Source organism: Leptodactylus fuscus, chromosome 4, assembly GCF_031893055.1.
Source record: "Leptodactylus fuscus isolate aLepFus1 chromosome 4, aLepFus1.hap2, whole genome shotgun sequence".
Classification (NCBI taxonomy): Eukaryota; Metazoa; Chordata; class Amphibia; order Anura; family Leptodactylidae; genus Leptodactylus; species Leptodactylus fuscus.
Window position 1 is genome coordinate 3547058 of NC_134268.1, and position 6323 is coordinate 3553380.

At 45.1% G+C, this 6323-nt stretch overlaps 1 long non-coding RNA gene across 1 annotated transcript; it reads right to left on the reverse strand.

The window, feature by feature from the left end:
• Positions 1 to 1830: 1830 nt before the first annotated feature.
• On the reverse strand, positions 1831 to 2128 carry LOC142201224 (uncharacterized). The gene is made up of 3 exons (XR_012715486.1): positions 2115 to 2128; positions 1980 to 2020; positions 1831 to 1840 (listed from the first exon to the last, which is right to left on the reverse strand). It is a non-coding gene; the product is annotated as an uncharacterized LOC142201224 (long non-coding RNA).
• Between the last annotated feature and the right edge of the window lie 4195 nt (positions 2129 to 6323).

Here is a 6323-nt window from a genome sequence, read left to right on the forward strand (position 1 = left end):
CTATAGGGCATAAAATATGATGAAGAAGCAGGAGGGTGCAGAAGCTTCAGGATGGCAGGAGGTCGCGCCTTGTTGTCAGAGCCTCCTGGTATTTTATCTACCCCCATCATACACCTAAACACTTGCTGGGGTTCTTGTGATTGGGACCAGAACTTGAGTTTCCCCATGACATGGCAGCATCGTCCACTCCTGCTAAGAATGAGCCTGAAGCCGATGAGTGATCCCGGGCCGTCTCTCCAGGTGCCAGGTATCTCCAGACCTCCTCTCCTCACCTCCAGTCACTGTCATGCACAGAAGACGAGCAGATTTCTCTAAGTTACAGGATCCTTTTTACATGAATTGTCTCCAGGCGTTAACATGAGGTGAGCAGGGAGATCGCAACGCTGTAGTCACAGGTGCGCGGAGCAGAGAGACAGCCATGCTGCAGCATTAACTATTACCTCACTGGAAGAGATGATACAGTATACACATGTGCACACGGCACAGCCACAATACAGGGAAGGGGTCGGGAGCATGTTACTGCATGTCAATATAATGGAGTGTGGCCCAAAAAACACAAAAAAAGGATCAAAGAAAACGATATTCACTTTATACAGAAACAGGTTATGTAACATGAAGACCAGCGTAATGTAGTAGTCATCATACTAAAGATAGTACTGCCTCCCTGTCTCTACCTGTAAAGAATGAAGGTACAGCTAGTACTGCCTCCTTTTCTCTACCTGTAAATGATGTAGGTACAGCTAGTACTGCCTCCCTGTCTCTACCTGTAAAGAATGAAGGTAAAAATAGTACTGCCTCCCTGTCTCTACCTGTAAAGAATGAAGGTACATATAGTACTGCCTCCTTTTCTCTACCTGTAAATGATGTAGGTACAGATAGTACTGCCTCCCTGTCTCTACCTGTAAATGATGTAGGTACAGATAGTACTGCCTCCCTGTCTCTACCTGTAAAGAATGAAGGTAAAGATAGTACTGCCTCCCTGTCTCTACCTGTAAAGAATGAAGGTACAGATAGTACTGCCTCCTTTTCTCTACCTGTAAATGATGTAGGTACAGATAGTACTGCCTCCTTGTTTCTACCTGTAAAGAATGAAGGTGCAGATAGTACTGCCTCTCTGTCTCTACCTGTAAAGAATGAAGGTACAGATAGTACTGCCTCCCTGTCTCTACCTGTAAAGGATGTAGGTACAGCTAGTACTGCCTCCTTGTCTCTACCTGTAAAGGATGTAGGTACATCTAGTACTGCTTCCCTGTCTATACCTGTAAAGAATGAAGGTACAGCTAGTACTGCCTCCTTGTCTCTACATATAAATGATGTAGGTACAGATAGTACTGCTTTCCTGTCTCTACCTGTAAAGAATGAAGGTACAGATAGTACTGCCTCCTTGTCTCTATCTGTAAATGATGTAGGTAAAGATAGTACTGCCTCCTTGTCTCTACCTGTAAAGGATGTAGGTACATCTAGTACTGCTTCCCTGTCTATACCTGTAAAGAATGAAGGTACAGCTAGTACTGCCTCCTTGTCTCTACATATAAATGATGTAGGTACAGATAGTACTGCTTTCCTGTCTCTACCTGTAAAGAATGAAGGTACAGATAGTACTGCCTCCTTGTCTCTATCTGTAAATGATGTAGGTAAAGATAGTACTGCCTCCTTGTCTCTACCTGTAAAGAATGAAAATACAGACAGTACTTTCTCCCTGTCTCTACCTATAAAAAATGATGGTACAAATAGTACTGCCTCCCTGTCTCTACCTGTAACTCATGAAGATAAAGATAGTACTGCCTCCTTGTCTCTACCTGTAAAGAATGATGGTACAGATAGTACTGCCTCCCTGTCTCTACCTGTAAAGAAAGAAGGTACAGATAGTACTGCCTCCTTGTCTCTACCTGTAAATGATGTAGGTAGAGATAGTACTGCGTCCCTGTCTCTACCTGTAAAGAATGAAGGTACAGCTAGTACTGCCTCCTTGTCTCTACCTGTAAATGATGTAGGTACAGATAGTACTGCTTCCCTGTCTCTACCTGTACAGAATGAAGGTACAGCTAGTACTGCCTCCTTGTCTCTACCTGTAAAGGATGTAGGTAGAGATAGTACTGCCTCTCTGTCTCTACCTATAAATGATGTAGTTACAGCTAGAGACAGGGAGGCAGTACTATCAGCACAACCACCACCATCACCCACCTCAGTAAGGAAACCACTTGTGTCTACTCATCCAGAGCTAAAATACAGTATAAATCCAGTGGACTCCCTTATAGTCGTGGGGTCAGTCAGCTACATATGTGTCCATTGTTAGATGAGAACAGACAACCTGATATGTAGAGTACTAGTGAGAAGTGCAGTGTAAAGTATGGTGGAGGGACAGAGCCCATGTGACAGCTATGTCCTGGTTACTGATGCCCATCTGATGGCCGTCATATTGGGTGACATCCTGGAACCTCTGCACCAAGTGAGCATCTCCTGCCCTCTCGTTGTCTTGAGTATTGACCCCCATCTGATCCATCCTTCCAGAAGTTCACTTTGCTATTTTTGTCCTTCACCCCCCGGGGGCTGATCGAGTCATCCGGGGGTCCCCTGAACCCTCCTCCGACTGTAAAGGAAGGAACAGTTCAGAGCAATGCGAGATAAAGCTGTTGTCTCCTTGGAGCGAGCGGAATAACTGAGATGGATGGCAGAGCCTGCGGGCAGATGTGATTGTCTTGTTTCAGTAAAGCGCGTTGCGCTGCGGAGATCTGTCTGACAATCGGAATTATCAAAACCTCACTTTGCATTAGGCGACGTCGGTGGCAGAAAATGTCAGCAAACTGCCCGGGGAGGCGAGGGCGCGGCGCCACAAGAAAAGACTCCGACTACCCCAGACCCTGCCATCAAATATAAGGCGAAGCGTGCGGAGCGGCAGAGATCTCATCTCCACACAGTATATACGTAGGCGCAGCGTGCAGACAGGCAGTATATACTACGCGACTCAGCTGCGGATTCTTATATGGAATTATCTACGATGCTTAGAAAAATTCAGTGGAAATATCTCCTTCCTACTCCGCTCCGATACTCTGACTGTGGGGGTGCCAGTTGTTACTGTATTGCTGGCATTATATTTAAGAACCAAGAAGCTTTTAAAAGACTTGTAGGCTAAGAGGTGATGACATCTATATACTAGAGATCAGCGGTGCTATCACTAAGAATACAGCCTATGTATATACTAGAGATCAGCGGTGACATCAATGAGAATACAGCCTATCCATATACTAGAGAGCAGTGACATCACTGAGAATACAGCCTATCCATATACTAGAGAGCGGTGACATCACTGAGAATACAGCCTATCCATATACTAGAGAGCAGTGACATCACTGAGAATACAGCCTATCCATATACTAGAGAGCAGTGACATCACTGAGAATACAGCCTATCCATATACTAGAGAGCAGTGACATCACTGAGAATACAGCCTATCCGTATACTAGAGAGCGGTGACATCACTGAGAATACAGCCTATCCGTATACTAGAGAGCGGTGCCATCACTGACTATACAGCCTATCCATATACTAGAGAGCGGTGACATCACTGAGAATACAGCCTATCCATATACTAGAGAGCGGTGACATCACTGAGAATACAGCCTATCCGTATACTAGAGAGCAGTGACATCACTGAGAATACAGCCTATCCATATACTAGAGAGCAGTGACATCACTGAGAATACAGCCTATCCGTATACTAGAGAGCGGTGACATCACTGAGAATACAGCCTATCCGTATACTAGAGAGCAGTGACATCAATGAGAATACAGCCTATCCATATACTAGAGAGCAGTGACATCACTGAGAATACAGCCTATCCATATACTAGAGAGCGGTGACATCACTGAGAATACAGCCTATCCATATACTAGAGAGCAGTGACATCACTGAGAATACAGCCTATCCGTATACTAGAGAGCGGTGACATCACTGAGAATACAGCCTATCCGTATACTAGAGAGCGGTGCCATCACTGAGAATACAGCCTATCCATATACTAGAGAGCGGTGACATCACTGAGAATACAGCCTATCCATATACTAGAGAGCGGTGACATCACTGAGAATACAGCCTATCCGTATACTAGAGAGCGGTGACATCACTGAGAATACAGCCTATCCATATACTAGAGAGCAGTGACATCACTGAGAATACAGCCTATCCGTATACTAGAGAGCGGTGACATCACTGAGAATACAGCCTATCCATATACTAGAGAGCAGTGACATCACTGAGAATACAGCCTATCCGTATACTAGAGAGCAGCAGTGACATCACTGAGAAAACAGCCTATCCATATACTAGAGAGCGGTGACATCACTGAGAATACAGCCTATCCATATACTAGAGAGCGGTGACATCACTGAGAATACAGCCTATCCGTATACTAGAGAGCGGTGACATCACTGAGAATACAGCCTATCCATATACTAGAGAGCGGTGACATCACTGAGAATACAGCCTATCCGTATACTAGAGAGCGGTGACATCACTGAGAATACAGCCTATCCATATACTAGAGAGCGGTGACATCACTGAGAATACAGCCTATCCGTATACTAGAGAGCGGTGACATCACTGAGAATACAGCCTATCCGTATACTAGAGAGCGGTGACATCACTGAGAATACAGCCTATCCGTATACTAGAGAGCGGTGACATCACTGAGGATACAGCCTATCCGTATACTAGAGAGCGGTGACATCACTGAGAATACAGCCTATCCATATACTAGAGAGCGGTGACATCACTGAGAATACAGCCTATCCGTATACTAGAGAGCGGTGCCATCACTGACTATACAGCCTATCCATATACTAGAGAGCGGTGACATCACTGAGAATACAGCCTATCCATATACTAGAGAGCGGTGACATCACTGAGAATACAGCCTATCCGTATACTAGAGAGCAGTGACATCACTGAGAATACAGCCTATCCATATACTAGAGAGCAGTGACATCACTGAGAATACAGCCTATCCGTATACTAGAGAGCGGTGACATCACTGAGAATACAGCCTATCCGTATACTAGAGAGCAGTGACATCAATGAGAATACAGCCTATCCATATACTAGAGAGCAGTGACATCACTGAGAATACAGCCTATCCATATACTAGAGAGCGGTGACATCACTGAGAATACAGCCTATCCATATACTAGAGAGCAGTGACATCACTGAGAATACAGCCTATCCGTATACTAGAGAGCGGTGACATCACTGAGAATACAGCCTATCCGTATACTAGAGAGCGGTGCCATCACTGAGAATACAGCCTATCCATATACTAGAGAGCGGTGACATCACTGAGAATACAGCCTATCCATATACTAGAGAGCGGTGACATCACTGAGAATACAGCCTATCCGTATACTAGAGAGCGGTGACATCACTGAGAATACAGCCTATCCATATACTAGAGAGCAGTGACATCACTGAGAATACAGCCTATCCGTATACTAGAGAGCAGCAGTGACATCACTGAGAAAACAGCCTATCCATATACTAGAGAGCGGTGACATCACTGAGAATACAGCCTATCCATATACTAGAGAGCGGTGACATCACTGAGAATACAGCCTATCCGTATACTAGAGAGCGGTGACATCACTGAGAATACAGCCTATCCATATACTAGAGAGCGGTGACATCACTGAGAATACAGCCTATCCGTATACTAGAGAGCGGTGACATCACTGAGAATACAGCCTATCCATATACTAGAGAGCGGTGACATCACTGAGAATACAGCCTATCCGTATACTAGAGAGCGGTGACATCACTGAGAATACAGCCTATCCGTATACTAGAGAGCGGTGACATCACTGAGAATACAGCCTATCCGTATACTAGAGAGCGGTGACATCACTGAGGATACAGCCTATCCGTATACTAGAGAGCGGTGACATCACTGAGAATACAGCCTATCCATATACTAGAGAGCGGTGACATCACTGAGAATACAGCCTATCCATATACTAGAGAGCAGTGACATCACTGAGAATACAGCCTATCCATATACTAGAGAGCAGTGACATCACTGAGAATACAGCCTATCCGTATACTAGAGAGCAGTGACATCACTGAGAATACAGCCTATCCGTATACTAGAGAGCGGTGACATCACTGAGAATACAGCCTATCCGTATACTAGAGATCAGCGGTGACATCACTGAGAATACAGCCTATCCGTATACTAGAGAGCAGTGACATCACTGAGAATACAGCCTATCCGTATACTAGAGAGCAGTGACATCACTGAGAATACAGCCTATCCGTATACTGGAGATCAGCGGTG